The sequence below is a fragment of the Brassica napus genome, unplaced genomic scaffold (genome assembly GCF_020379485.1).
Source record: "Brassica napus cultivar Da-Ae unplaced genomic scaffold, Da-Ae ScsIHWf_1200;HRSCAF=1717, whole genome shotgun sequence".
In the NCBI taxonomy this organism is placed as follows: Eukaryota; Viridiplantae; Streptophyta; class Magnoliopsida; order Brassicales; family Brassicaceae; genus Brassica; species Brassica napus.
Genome location: NW_026014623.1, coordinates 824,666 through 840,783, shown reverse-complemented (window position 1 = coordinate 840,783; position 16,118 = coordinate 824,666). Strand labels below are relative to the sequence as shown.

The following is a 16,118-nucleotide window of genomic DNA, read 5'->3' as shown; positions in this document are numbered from 1 at the left end:
TCGCAGAAGGCTGGAGAGTCCTTCAAAGATGCGTGGATTAGATTTAGGTTCTTCCAGCGAGACTGTCCACACCACGGATTTAACAAAGTGCAGCTGCTAAGCACTTTCTTCCGAGGTCTCGCCTTACAGTATCAAATGGCCCTTGATACGGCGAGTGAAGGAAACTTCACTACTCGGAATCCGTTGGAAGCTGTGAGACTTATCGAAAACCTTGCTAACAGCAGCAGCACCAAAAACACTGACTCTGAACGGAAGAAGTCTGTAGCCTCTATCGGGAAGGAACAGATGGACGAAGTAAGAGCTAAGTTAGATGTGGTGCACGAACTTCTTAGGAAGCAAGTCTGTTCAGCTGAAGGAGAAGTAGCAGATTGGGAAGGAGAAGAAGATGTGAACTACATCGGAGGAACCGGATTCCAAAAATTTGGAAACCAGGGCGGAAACAGAAACTTCTTTGGAAATGGCCAAAGAAGTAACCTAAGTTCACAATTTCAAAAACCCTTCAACAACAGCAAGAGCTACTCGAACTCTTACTATCAAAATCCACCACCCCAGACTCAGGAAAGCAAGATAGAAGAAATGCTTGATCGAGTACTGTTGGGACAACAACAAATCACTGTGGATTTCAGCGGTAAGATAGACTCCGCCTACAACAATCTGAACACCAAAATCGAGACCTTAGGGACTCAGGTGAGAAAACTTGAAACCCAAGTAATTCAGACGGGCGAGACTATAAAGAGGCAAGAAGCTTTCGCTAGAGAGGCAGGAGCCGACAAAGGAAAACACCACGTAAATGCCATCATAGATGATGATTTCTGGCAAAAGGTGAGAAATGAAAAGCTTGAGGCAGGAGATTTCAAAATCGAAAGCTCCATGAGTCTCGGCGGATCCCAATGGTGTCGACCGATGTCGATGAACTCGCATCGATCGACAGACCATGATGAAGATCGATGGACGGATTACTCCAGTCATCGATCGACGTCGTCTGCCAAATCGACTGAATGCAATGCGGTTCGAATTCTAACTCATGAAGAATTCGCAGCTAAGCATCCTCACCCACCCTCCCCTTTCTATGACAAAATCGATCGATCGGTTGAGCCAACCATCGATCGACAGAGTGAGTCCGACGTCGATCGTCAAAACACACCTCCCATCAATCGACAGGCACCTCTGACATACCGAGTGCGGTTACCATCAATCGATAATGATTACATCAATGCACTCAGACCACCACCTAAACCATTAGCAAACCCACCGAACTAAAACCCAACCCTTGAAATAGTTCACCAGAATTTGTTCAAGTAGAACAAGAATCTGAAGGGAGAAGGTTAAGGAAAAGAAAGGAGAAGATTCCTAAAAACCTTAAGAGGGAAGCTAACGATAAGGAGATAGATGGTTTCACTAAACGAGTCCTCAGAATCCCAATCGAAAAACCTTTTGATGAAGCTTACTTCACACAACGGTTGTGGATGTTCTTCAGAGAAACAAAGGTAACCGAGGAGGACATTAGGAGAATGTTTCATCAAGTCAGAGAGAAGATGAAACACAGGATCACATTGACCAATCCTGGGAAGTTTGCAATACAATGCGTAGTCAAGGGTGTTGAATTTCCCCATTCAATGTGTGACACAGGAGCATCAGTTAGTATCCTCCCTAGGATCATGGCAGACCAGCTTGGTTTGACCATCGAACCCTCAACGGAATCCTTCGTGGATCTTTCAGAGAAACGATCAGGAGGTATCATAAGAGATAAGGAGGTACAGATTGGTAATGCCCTTGTCCCTGTAGATTTTCATGTCTTAGACATCGAGCTTAACTGAAACTCTTCACTTCTGCTTGGAAGATCTTTCCTAGCTACAGTAGGAGCTATATGTGACATGAACAAAAGCAAATTGTGTCTAACGCTCATAGACCCAAACATCCACTACGACCCCATCCGACCTAAGAGAAAGGTCATTAATTCTGTGGATTATGGGAAAGAACTTGGCTTCATTGGCGCATGCCATTGTGGAGCAGAGTATGAATCGGAGTACGAAACAGAGTACTCGGAATCGATCGACACCCCAACCTTTCCATCGATCGATTCAAATGAGTCAACGGTGACCGATGACCGCAACAACACGTCACTCGACGTAATGCACCCAATTGACCATTTCGCTTCACCTAATCATTGTTACCAAAATTTTGCCTTCCAACCTCCAAGCAAGAGAGGACATGATGATTATTCCATAGGCAGTTGGGCAGACAGTGGTTTCCATGAAAGTTTCGCAGTTGAAACTGTAATTACTTCACCTAATGAGGAACATACCGAGGAATACGATGAGGATTACTAGAAAGAACGTGCAATAGAAATGTCTTTGCAAGATGAAAGACTTGAAACACATAAGTTCACCAACACGTTTCCAACATCGTTTGACGCTGTGCACTCCAAATCGGTCGATACCCAACCTCGTCTAGCAAAACAACCGCTCACATCGATCGACACCAAAGGAACATCGATTGATATTCGCGCCGCAGCGAAAATTCAGGAGCAGGAGAATATTCCCTCCCCAACTAGGTTTATAGATACCTATATAAATCGTTTTGCACCTCCGAAACCACCTACACACATCAGAGCAAACACACAAGCAAACAAGATGAACACTCTTCCTCCTACATCAACAGAAAAATCCATGAAGATCAATCATGTCAAGAACACAAGTTCTGCAGAAATAATTCTGCCATCGATCGATGTAAGTGTATCTACATCGATCGATACTACTCTAAACCCTAATCTCTCTATTTCTAAAATGAATGATTATGCAAACATTGATTACGGTTTTCTACAACCTGATGAATTTGGTATTTTTAGGGACCTAGATGGCAACGCATGTGCAATGGATGGGAGGATTTTACAAGTGTCCAGAGAGGACATAGCAGACATCCTTCAAGTAGCCAATGGACCTGACAACCTATTCTCACAACAACGTGGCACTCCAGACGTCATTAAAACAGATCCTAACAACCACGCAGGAGTCGCCACAACAGAGATCAACCCAGATCTATCACGCCTACAAAAAGGGCAAGCATCGATCGACGGTAGAATGGAGAAATCGATCGACAGGGTAACACCAACGTCGATCGATATAGATGAAACGATGGGAACCGCGCTTTCGACATGTATGGAGCCAGAAAGTTCACTTGGAACAAAGGGACGAGTATGGAGTCTACAGAGATGAGCGTGGACATGAACGAGGCGCAGCTGGTGAGATGATACCTGTCACAAAGGACAACACCAGGAAAATACTGGAAAGAGCATCTCTTTTTGAAGAGAGCCACATCTGTCTTCCAGAACATCCCACTTCCTTCACACTCACAAGACTGGCACCAGAACTCTACACCAAAGATGAAATCGATGAGATGGTGTTTGGTATTTGTGGAGCTCAGGAGAAACTGGGAGAGGAGCTCAAAACATTGGTAGAAGACACACATCAGCCTTTGGATAGAGGCTACAATGAGCTTTTTAGATGTATGGCAGAGATGAGGACAAAAATTGAGAGTTTACGTCAGCAACTTGAGAAGAAAGCTACGACCTCAGCATCAATCGACGCACCATATGCAACATCGATCGACGTCAGTCTTCCTACAGCTCAGATCCCTGCAGAACCGCAATGTTCAACACAACACAGGGATGAATGGGAAGTCTCATACATCAACACGAGGATAAACGAAGTTTACTGCCCTCTCAACAACAACGTGGACTGGCTAAGCACTAAAATCGAGCTACTACAGCAAGATCTGGACACCATTCGCAAGAAGGACTAACAACCAGCCACATCGATCGACAGGCGAAGAGGACCCTGGATCGATGGAAAGAAACCTGTGGAGTTACTTCCTTACACAGCAGCAGGGGTTGACAAGATCACATCCAAGATCTACACTGCTCTAGACACCATGGAGGAACGACTTGACAAACGCTGCGATGACATCTACTTTCCATTCGACAACAAAATCAGTGGACTATACAACCACGCAGAATGGCTACAGAAAGAAGTCAAAGCCATTCAGAGGCAACTCGCAGCTGAACATCAGATATCAGCATCGATCGACAGGACAATAGCAAAATCGATCGACGGCAACTCGCCGAGATCGACCAACAAACACATAATCGCATCGATCGACACCGAGTCTACACCAATCGGCGAGCAGCTGATACACAAGACGGTAGAGTCAATGCAAATGGAACTGACAGATCTTTCAGCATACGCCTATGACAACATAGGCTGGCACCAGGTCAGCATTGACAACGTTCAAGAAAGGCTACAGAACATCTCCAATGTACTTGAGAAGATGGATGACAAATGGACAAGAAATGATGAGGCCACAAGAAGTTTCATTGCATCTTGGTCCAGAATGCGCAGAGATGACGTGGATGCTTGCTTTCCAACAAGCAGCTGCTTCTCCACCCAATAGCCAATCACTACTGTAACACCCCAAAACCAGCCCATTTAAAATTTTTCGATCAAGATGGCTTTGTGTAGCATCTGTTCCACACTTCCATACTCTTGAAGCTCCATACAATCTTGGATGTCACGGTTGAGGCCTGAAAGAAAGCGAGCCATAGTGGCGTCCAAAGGTTCATCCGTGTCCGTTTTGGTCATCAAGACTTCCATCTCTTGGTAATAGTCTTCCACAGATTTGGTTCCTTGAAGCAAACGTCTTAGCTTCTGGTGGAGGTCGCGGTGATAATGGGCTGGCACGAATCGTTTCCTCATCAACAAGGTTAGCTCATCCCATGTCTCAATCGGCCGTTCACCTGTTCTCCTCCTGTGGGTCAACACTTGATCATACCCGTTAATAGCATAGCCTGAGAATTCAGTGGCAGCAAGCCTTACTTTTCTAAGTTCAGAATAGTTTTGACAATCAAAGACATGCTCAATTTTTCTTTCCCACTCAAGAAAAGCATCAGGGTCGTTTTTACCATCAAAAGGCGGAATTTTTAATTTCAATCCGTTCAAGCTATCATCAGTACGATTGTTTCTAGCAAATGGATTGACATCACCTGGGTTTCGAGTTCTATGACCTCTTCTTGGCAGGTAAGCGGATCTGACCTCGTCCTCTTGGGCGTCCTCATCAGGAAACTCATCATCTGACCGGGTGTTCCTTCTCGGTTGATTGGTTCTTGTTCCCGATCTAGGATGGGACTGGCTTACTTGAAGTTCGTCAAGCCTTTGATGGATCTGCTCTAAACCTGTGTTTATAAGGTTAGAAAAAGAATCAATTAAAGCTCGCATCTGAAGATTAGACAGTCCAGCAACTGAATTTCCGGCACGGTTTTGATCTTCGTGGCTACTCATGGTTCCTGAAATTTCTTAAACACAAAACGTTAGGATAAAAACTCACACTCTCAAGTGTTTGTTCCTCACCCACACACGTGTTTCTCTCGATTTAAAAGTGATCACCCAAGTTTCCACTCAAAGTTCTATGAAGAACAGATCTCGGAATCTGGATGGCCAAACTTAAGCAAAACACATGGGAATTTTAAAAAAGAGAAAGATAAGAGATTTGTTTTTAAAAAGAATCCGTTTTAACCTCCTCAAAGGCTGGATTTCTCCTCAGCCAGCAGGCTTCCTCCTCCACCACCAATCCACAAAGTAAACTCTTTTTTTTTTTAAATACGGATCTTGCTTGTTTCTTTGCTTTTTTTTATTTTTTATAAGTGGATGGTAATGAGGGGCCCGGATTCAAGATAGACAGATGAAGAAGTGTTTAGAAGAAATGGAAGATGAGAAGATGGATCGAGATAGAGAATACCAGACGAGTGGCTCTGATACCACTTAAAGGACCCTAAGATCGGATTGCCCTCGACTGGATTCGTTTAGGATATGAACTCCGGGAAGGAGAACTGGTGGATCGTTGGGTCGCACAAGGGTTGCGGATGTTCCCTTGATATTCCCGGCTTCAATGACGCTTGATATGACTAACAAGTCCGCCAAGGAAGATCTTGAACTGGTTGCTTGATATGACTCACAAGACCAACTAGTTGAGAAGTGAATTGCTCGGATATGACTCACCAAGACAATCGAAAACAAGTTTTAAAGAGAACAGAGAGTTTAAACTCAGAAACTTAATCCAAAATGATCTGATTTTATTAATGAGAAAGGACACTTATTTATAGTACAAGTAGAAGACAAAGAGACTACTTGACTAGAAGTTTGGAAGACAAAGAAAATTAAAGACAATTGACTAGAATTTTGAGAGACATAAGAAAAGACTCTTCAATTTGCGGACTGGTCAAAGTGGCCCTTCAGCTGGCTTGTGTCTGACTGGCTGAACCACGGTAAGGAGCTGTACGGTCGCGGGCCGGTCCGTCTGTTCCGACTTGTCCGTCTCCTGAACCATCTTCGACCACAATCGTCCTAAGTCTTCTGAAAGATGAAGAATCTGTGCCTTAGAGAGATTCGGATGATCAAAGTGCATGAACTTATCAAATGGATCGATCAGTTCGTCAATACGGTTGGTATGTTCCAAACGAGCGAGAAGAGAGAAGTCGCGGCCAGTTCCTTGTCCTGCTCGGCCTAAGTTGCTTCTGGCTTGACCGTTAGTCTGAGATTGGCGAGTTGTCCGGGAGAGAGACGATCCGGTAGGGGCAATTCAGTTGATAGATCGAGCATCCAGTCTAAGCTCCTTTCCATCCATTCGTGGATCGATCCGGTACACAGCTTGGCTATGCTGATCGGTTCGGCTGGGATGATGAACCTCGGTTGGAATGTCCTGATCTTCCTGATGGTCGGGTTCCTCGGACTGAGGCACATCACAGGACGTCCGTGGCTGTCCATCAGTACACATATCAGCACGTTGGTCCTTGGACTCAGCACGCTGGCCCTTCCTGTGGACTGTTTGGGTGAATTTGGCCCACGTGGGCAGTCTGTTCAGTACATACAGGACGTCCGTGGGTTTCCGCCAGAACACACATGACGTCTGTGGCTGTCCGTGTGTGTCCGGGTGTATCCGTCTGTGTCCGTCAGCACACATAGGACGTCCGTGGCTGTCCATCAGTACACATATCACCACGTTGGTCCTTGGACTAAGCACGCTGGCCCTTCCTGTGGACTGTTTGGGTGATTTTGGCCCACGTGGGCTGTCTGTTCAGTCCATGGGTGTCCGCCAGCACCCACAGGACGTCCATGGATGTCTGTGGCTTTCCATCAGCACACACAAGACGTTTGTGGCTGTCCGTGTGTGTCCGTGTGTGTCCGTGTGTGTCCGTCAGCACACACAGGACGTCTGTGGGTGTCCGTCAGCACACACAGGACGTTTGTGTGTGTCCGTAAGCACATACAGGACGTCTGTGGCTGTCTGTGTGTGTCCGTCAGCACACACAGGACGTCTGAGCTGTCCATCAGTACACATATCAGCACGTTGGTCCTTGGACTAACCACGCTGGCCCTTCCCGTGGACTGTTTGGGTAATTTTGGCCCACGTGGGCGGTTTGTTCAGTACACACAGGACGTCTGTGGGTGTCTACCAGCACACATAGGACGTCCTTGGCTGTCTGTGGCTATCCGTCAGCACACACAGGATGTATGTGGCTGTCCGTGTGTATCCTTGTGTGTCTGTGTGTGTCCGTCAACACGCAGAAGATGTCCATGGCTGTCCATCAGTACACATATCACCACGCGGGTCCTTGGACTCAGCACGCTGGCCCTTCCCGTGGACTGTTCGGGTGATTTTTGTCCACGTGGGCTGTCTGTTCAGTACACAAAGGACGTCCGTGGGTGTCCGTCAGCACACACAGGACGTCCGTGGCTGACTGTCAGCACACATAGGACTTCAGTGGCTGTTGGTGTGTATCCGTGTGTGTCCGTCAGCACACACAGGACATCTGTGGCTGTCCATCAGTACACATATCAGCACGCTGGGTCTTGGACTCAGCACGCTGGCCCTTCCCGTGGACTGTTCGAGTGATTTTTGCCCACGTGGGCTGTCTGTTCAGTACACACAGGACGTCTGTGGGTGTCCGTCAGCACACACAGGACGTCCGTGGCTGTCCGTGTGTGTCCGTCAACACACACAGGACGTCCGTGGCTGTCCATCAGTACACATATCAGCACGTTGGTCCTTGGACTCAGCACGCTGGCCCTCCCTGTGGACTGCTTTGGTGAATTTGGCCCACGTGGGCTGTCTGTTCAGTACATACAGGACGTCCGGGTGTGTCCGCAAGCACACACATGACGTCTGGGGCTGTCCGTGTGTGTCCGTGTGTATCCGTCTGTGTCCGTCAACACACACAGGACGTCTGTGGCTGTCCATCAGTACACATATCACCACGTTGGTCCTTCGACTAAGCACGCTGGCCCTTCCCGTGGACTGTTGGGGTGATTTTGGCCCACGTGGGCCGTCTGTTCAGTATACACAGGACGTCCATAGGTGTCCGCCAGCACCCACAGGACGTCCGTGGCTGTCTGTGGCTGTCTGTCAGCACACACAAGACGTCTGTGGCTGTCCGTGTGTGTTTGTGTGTGTCCGTGTGTGCCGTCAGCACACACAGGATGTCCGTGGTTGTCCATCAGTACACATATCAGCACGCTGGTTCTTGGGCTCAGCACGCTGGCCCTTCCCGTGGACTGTTCGGGTGATTTTTGCCCACGTGGGCTGTTTGTTCAATACACACAGGACGTCCGTGGGTGTCTGCCCGCACCCATAGGACGTCTGTGGCTGTCCGTCAGCACACACAAGACGTATGTGGCTGTCCGTGTGTGTCCGTGTGTGTCTGTGTGTGTCCGTCAGCATACACAGGACGTCCGTGGGTGTCCGTCAGCACACACAGGACGTCCGTGTGTGTCCGTCAGCACACACAGGACGTATGTGGCTGTTCGTGTGTGTCCGTCAGCACACACAGGGCGTTCGTGGCTGTCCATCAGTACACATATCAGCACGCTGGCCCTCCCCGTGGACTGTTTGGGTGATTTTGGCCCACGTGGGCTGTCTATTCAGTACACACAGGACGTCCGTGGGTGTCCGTCAGCACACACAGAATGTCTGTGGGTGTCCGTCAGCACTCAAAGGACGTCTCTGGGTGTCCGTCAGCACACACAGGACGTCCGTGGGTGTCCGTCAGCACACACAAGACGTCTGTGGCTGTCCATCAGTACACATATCAGCACGTTGGTCCTTGGACTCAGTACGCTGACCCTTCCCGTGGACTGTTCGGGTGATTTTGGCCCACGTGGGCTGTTTGTTCAATACACACAGGACGTCCGTGGGTGTCTGCCCGCACCCATAGGACGTCTGTGGCTGTCCGTCAGCACACACAAGACGTATGTGGCTGTCCGTGTGTGTCCGTGTGTGTCTGTGTGTGTCCGTCAGCATACACAGGACGTCCGTGGGTGTCCGTCAGCACACACAGGACGTCCGTGTGTGTCCGTCAGCACACACAGGACGTATGTGGCTGTTCGTGTGTGTCCGTCAGCACACACAGGGCGTTCGTGGCTGTCCATCAGTACACATATCAGCACGCTGGCCCTCCCCGTGGACTGTTTGGGTGATTTTGGCCCACGTGGGCTGTCTATTCAGTACACAAAGGACGTCCGTGGGTGTCCGTCAGCACACACAGAATGTCTGTGGGTGTCCGTCAGCACTCAAAGGACGTCTCTGGGTGTCCGTCAGCACACACAGGACGTCCGTGGGTGTCCGTCAGCACACACAGGACGTCCGTGGCTGTCCGTGCGTGTCCGTCAGCACACACAAGACGTCTGTGGCTGTCCATCAGTACACATATCAGCACGTTGGTCCTTGGACTCAGTACGCTGACCCTTCCCGTGGACTGTTCGGGTGATTTTGGCCCACGTGGGCTGTCTGTTCAGTACGCACAGGATGTCTGTGTGTGTCCGTCAGCACACACAGGACGTTCGTGGCTGTCCGTGTGTGTTCGTGTGTGTCCGTCAGCACACACAGGACGTCTATCGCTGTCCATAAGTACACATATCAGCACGTTGGTCCTTGGACTCAGCACGCTGACTCTTCCCGTGGACTGATTTTGGCCCACGTGGGCTGTCTGTTCAGGACACATAGGAAGTCTGTGGGTGTCCGCCAGCACACACAGGACGTCCGTGGCTGTCCGTGTGTGTCCGTTGGTGTCCGTCAGCACACACAAGACGTATGTGGCTGTCCATCGGTACACATATCAGCACGTTGGTCCTTGAACTCAGCACGCTGGTCCTTGAACTCAGCACGCTGGCCCTTCCCTTGGACTGTTTGGGTGATTTTGGCCCACCCGGGCTGTCTATTCAGTACACACAGGACGTCTGTGGGTGTCCGCCAGCACACACAGGACGTCCGTGGCTGTCTGTGGCTGTCCGTCAGCACACACAGGACATTCGTGGCTGTCCGTGTGTGTCCGTCAGAACACACAGGACCTCTGTGGCTGTCCATCAGTAAACATATCAGCACGTTGGGCCTTAAACTCAGCACGCTGGCCCTTCCCGTGGACTGTTTGGGTGATTTTGGCCCACGTGGGCAGTCTGTTCAGTACACACATGACGTCCGTGGGTGTCCGTCAGCACACACAGGATGTCCGTGGGTGTCCGTCAGAGCACAAAGGACATCTGTGGGTGTCCGTCCGCACACACATGATGTCCGTGAGTGTCCGTCAGCACACACAGGACGTCCGTGGGTGTCCGTCAGCACACACAGGACGTCTGTGGCTCTCCGTGTGTGTCTGTGTGTGTCCGTCAGCACACACATGACGTCTGTGGCTGTCCATAAGTACACATATCAGCACGTTGGTTCTTGGACTCAGTACGCCGACCCTTCCTGTGGACTGTTGGGGTGATTTTGGCCCACGTGGGCTGTCTGTTCAGTACGCACAGGACGTCCATTGGTGTCCGTCAGCACACACAGGACGTCCGTGGGTGTCCGTCAGCACACAAAGGACGTCCGTGGGTGTCTGTCAGCACACACAGGACGTCTGTGGGTGTCCGTCAGCACACACAGGACGTCTGTGGCTGTCCGTGTGTGTCCGTGTGTGTCCGTGAGCACACACAGGACGTCTGTGGCTGTCCATCAGTACACATATCAGCACGTTGGTCCTTGGACTCAGTACGCTGACCCTTCCCGTGGACTGTTCGGGTGATTTTGGCCCACGTGGGCTATCTGTTCAGTACGCACAGGATGTCCGTGGGTGTCCGTCAGCACACACAGGACGTCCGTGTGTGTCCGTCAACACACACAGGACGTCCGTGGCTGTCCGTGTGTATTCGTGTGTGTCCGTCAGCACACACAGGACGTCCGTGGCTGTCCATCAGTACACATATCAGCATGTTGGTCGTTGGACTCAGCACGCTGACTCTTCCCGTGGACTGGTTTTAGCCCATGTGGGCTGTCTGTTCAGTACACATAGGAAGTCTGTGGGTGTCCGCCAGCACACACAGGACGTCCGTGGCTGTCCGTGTGTGTCTGTGTGTGTCCGCGTGTGCTGAAAATACCAAATTAATCAGGTGTTAGAAAACCGTAATCAATGTTTGCATTATCATTTAATTTAGAAATAGAAAGATTAGGGTTTAGAGTAGTATCGATCGATGTAGATACAGTTGCATCGATCGATGGCAGAGTAATTTCTGCAGAACTTGTGTTCTTGAGATGATTGCTCTTCATGGATTTTTCTGTTGATGTAGAAGGAAGAGTGTTCATCTGTTTTGCTTGTGTGTCTGCTCTAATATGTGTAGGTGGTTTCGGGGGTGCAAAATGATTTATATAGGTATCTTTAAACCTAGTTGGGGAGGGAATATTCTCCTGCTCCTGAATTTTCGCTGCGGCGCGAATATCGATCGATGTTCCAGTACGTGTGTCGATCGATGTGAGCAGTTGTTTTGCTGGACGAGGGTGGGTATCGACCGATGTGGAGTGCACAGCATCGAACGATGTTGGAAACGTGTTGGTGAACTTATGTGTTTCAAGTCTTTCATCCTGCGAACACATTTCTATTGCACGTTCTTTCCAATAATCCTCATCGTGTTCCTCTGTATGTCCCTCATTAGGTGAAGTAATTACTGTGTCAACTGCAAAACTTTCATGGAAACCACTGTCTGCCCAACTGCCTATGGAATAATCATCATGTCCTCTCTTGCTTGGAGGTTGGAAGGCATAGTGTTGGTAACAATGATTAGGTGAACCTTCACCCTTCAGATTCTTGTTCTTCTTGAACTGATTCAGGTGAACTATTTAAAGGGTTGGGTTTTGGTTCGGGTGGGTTAGCTAATAGGTTAGGTGGTGGTCTAAGTGTGTTGATGTAATCATTATCTATTGAGGGTAACCGCACTCGGTATGTCAGAGGTGCCTGTCGATCGATGGGAGGTGTGTTGTGACGATCGACGTCGGACTCACTCTGTCGATCGATGGTTGGCTCAACCGATCGATTGATTTTATCATAGAAAGGGGAGGGTGGGTGAGGATGCTTAGCTGTGAATTCTTCATGAGTTAGAATTCGAACCGCATTGCATTCAGTCGATTTGGCAGACAACGTCGATCGATGACTGGAGTAATCCGTCGATCGATCTTCATCATGGTCTATCGATCGATGCGAGTTCATCGACATCGGTCGACACCATTGGGATCCGCCGAGACTTATGGAGCTTTCTATTTTGAAGTCTCCTTCCTCAAGCTTTTCATTTTTCACCACTTGCCAGAAATCATCATCTATGATGGCATATACGTGGTGTTTCCCTTTGTCGGCTCCTGCCTCTCTAGCGAAAACTTCTTGCCTCTTTATAGTCTCGCCTGTCTGAATTACTTGGGTTTCAAGTTTTCTCACCTGAGTCCCTAAGGTCTCGATTTTGGTGTTCAGATTGTTGTAGGCGGAGTCTATTTTACCGTTGAAATCCACGGTGATTTGTTGTTGTCCCAACAGTACTCGATCAAGCAGTTCTTTGATCTTGCTTTCCTGAGTCTGGGGTGGTGGATCTTGGTAGTAAGAGTTCGAGTAGCTTTTGTTGTTGTTGAAGGGTTTTTGAAATTGTGAACTTTGGTTACTTATTTGGCCATTTCCAAAGAAGTTTATGTTTCCGCCCTGGTTTCCATCTGTTCCTTCCCGATAGAGGCTACAGACTTCTTCCGTTCAGAGTCAGTGTTTTTGGTGCTGCTGCTGTTAGCAAGATAAGTCTCACAGCTTCTAACGGATTCCAAGTAGTGAAGTTTCCTTCACTCGCCGTATCAAGGGCCATTTGATGCTGTAAGGCGAGACCTCGGAAGAAAGTGCTTAGCAGCTGCACTTCGTTAAATCCGTGGTGTGGACAGTCTCGCTGGAAGAACCTAAATTTAATCCACGCATCTTTGAAGGACTCTCCAGCCTTCTGCGAGAATGTGGAAATTTTGTTCCGAAGTTCTTCAGCGCGCGCCTCATCGAAGAAGTTTCGTAATAAAGCATTCTTGATGTCGCTCCAGGATGTTGAAGATCCTGTGGGTTGCTGCCTAAGCCAGTGCATCGCTTCTCCATTCAGCGTGTATCTGAAGAGCTTGCACAGCAGGTAATCTTCGGGGACTCCTTCCCTCCGAATAGCAGCGATTAGATCCTTGAACCGTTCCAAATGGTCCATAGGATGCTCGTGCGGTAACCCAGAGTAGGGTATCTGCGACACGAGAGTGTAGTATTGAGGCTTCAGCTCGAAATTCTGCTTTTGGATCTCCAGAAGTCGAATAGCTGATCTGTTGGAATAGTACTCATCTATGCGATTGTAGTCGGCCAGTGGTTTCGATTGAGCGTCCTCGTCTACAGGTTGAGCAGCTCCTGTAGTATCAGCATCAGGGATTACAGTTCACTGAGCATCTATTTTCTGACCTGTTTCATTACGCAGATGACCGGCCTGGTCATACAGGTTTCCGTTCTCGTCCTGAGTTAGAATAATAATGTTTACCATTTTTGACGACACGGTATCGATCGACGTACGCGGTGTAGTATCGATCGTTGTCGAACGATTGAGATCGATCGACGATGATGGTCTGGTGTCGGTCAACGGTTGGTTGTGCGTATCGATCGACGACGAAGTTGTTGCGTCGAGCGATGTGGAACGTTGACCTCTATGGATGGTGCGTTCCAAATGAGCAGGATCGTCTGAGAACAGCAAGTCTTTCTCCTTGTTGCTTCTGGTACCGCTGGGCATGCACCTGAAAAGACAAGAAGAAGATAATTAGAAAGGGGGTAGAGAAAAGAATAAGAATCAATAAAACTAAATCTAATGGAGATTAAAGCTCCCCGGTAACGGCGCCAAATTTGATACCACTCAAATTACCCTAAGGAGTGTTACTCTCATCAAAAGAGGTTCAGATGTAGTACTTAGGGATCGAATCCACAAGGAGCTAGGGAACAATTTAATCTAGTGTTTATTAATTATAAAGGTTGTAAATGTTTAAATGAAATAGCAATAGTAACAAGCGAGTAAATAATAAATGTAACTTGGTTGGAAATGATATTAGATGCAGGGCCACTATTCAGGTGTTGGAGATTATAATACCTATAGATGCCTAACTGTTGCATGCATGATATATTAGAGCTCATTCGCTTAACTCAGTGATCAGCTGTCGCATGTACCACTGGTTAACAGACTAGATCTCGTGTCTCAACGGTTAGTATGCAGACAACGAGAGAGTGTCGATCGATGGTCTATTAAGACGTTGACCGATACACCTTTGACAACGTCGATCGATAGTCAGTTGAGGACATCGATCGATGGGTTCTAGCCAGGCCTATGCGCGAGTATGAAATGCCCTACTAAGATGCTAAATTGGCGGTTAGCCCTCTCTAGCAGTCCTAATATGATAGATAGATGTCAGGATGGGATAACAAGGGTGCTTGAGTATGCAATCCTATGATCAAGTTCTAGTTAGCAAGACTAAAACAAGCAATGAATACAAACTCGTATTGGGCTAATCCCACAAACCTATCTGAACCCTGGATCTAACAGTTGAACTACTCAGACATAGCAAAGGTCTAGAAAAAGCTCTCTTGCCGTCAAAACACTTAGGCAGTATATATTCTACTAGGTTAAAAACTCGTCAGGGCATTTTGGTAATTTGGCTTGGCCGTAGTTTTTAAGTCTGCTGAATCCAAAATGTCGCGTCTGGTGTCTCTACATCGATCGATGGTACTTGTGTACATCGATCTATATTAATCTTCATCTGTCGAGGCAATTCCTGATATCGATCGTTAGCACTGATGCACATCGATCGATTGTTCTTCCTCTCGTCAACCTCTAAGTGGTCAGCTCAGGTGAAATGTCCTTTAAGCTCCAAAATGCTCCAAAATCATAGCTTTACTCCGAAATGAACCTGAACCTGAAAACATACCTAGCAGAGTAGAAAACATAGATATATATATATAGTAAAATACTTATATACCATGGATAAAAATGGGTCAAATCCAAGGTATATCAGACACGATGGACTTCCTGTGTGTACTGAACAGACAGTCCACGTGGGCTAAAGTCACCCGAACAGTCCACGGGAAGGGCCAGCGTGCTGAGTCCAAGGACCAGCGTGCTGATATGTGTACTGATAGACAGCCACAGACGTCATGTGTGTGCTGACGGACACACACGGACCCACATGGACAGCCACGAGCTCAGCCAAGCTCGGTCGCTACGTAGCGACCGAGCGATCGTCCCGCTCGGTCGCTACGTAGCGACCGAGCTCGAGCCAAAGCTCGGTCACTGCGTAGCGACCGAGCGATCGTCCCGCTCGGTCGCTACGTAGCGTCCCGCTCGGTCGCTACGTAGCGACCGAGCACTCGTCTCACTCGGTCGCTACGTAGCGACCGGGCTCGAGCCAAAGTTCGGTCGCTGTGTAGCGATTGAACCTTTCCGAAAATCGATACGACACCAGTCCATGCATTCTCATCAAACCTTCGAATGCTATCTCCCGAAGACCATGGCAAGCTCAGTCCATGTTTCCCGCTATTCTAATTCATCGATCAAACTTCGCGGATTAGAAACCGCGGAAAACTTGTAGTAAACGTGTCGAGTCGGAATACGGCCCAAAGGGACCTAAAACACGATTTGAAGCCCATCCTACGATTTTCCTAACCAAAAGCCCGTAAACCACAGCATGGTTTACGCTTGGCCCACAAGGACGGATAAATGTCAAGTTTCCGC

General features: G+C 48.4%; 2 non-coding genes across 2 annotated transcripts in view; one reads left to right on the top strand and one right to left on the bottom strand.

Moving 5' to 3' along the window:
- The window catches only part of LOC125596384, a 106-nt gene extending 26 nt beyond the window's left edge, over positions 1 to 80 (bottom strand). Inside the window, exon 1 of the small nucleolar RNA XR_007331024.1 lies at positions 1 to 80. This exon is cut by the window's left edge and continues 26 nt beyond it. This is a non-coding gene — a small nucleolar RNA (small nucleolar RNA R71).
- A 13,171-nt stretch (positions 81 to 13,251) lies between these two features.
- Positions 13,252 to 13,357, top strand: LOC125596385. The gene has a single exon (XR_007331025.1). It is a non-coding gene; the product is annotated as a small nucleolar RNA R71 (small nucleolar RNA).
- The last annotated feature ends 2,761 nt before the right edge of the window (positions 13,358 to 16,118 follow it).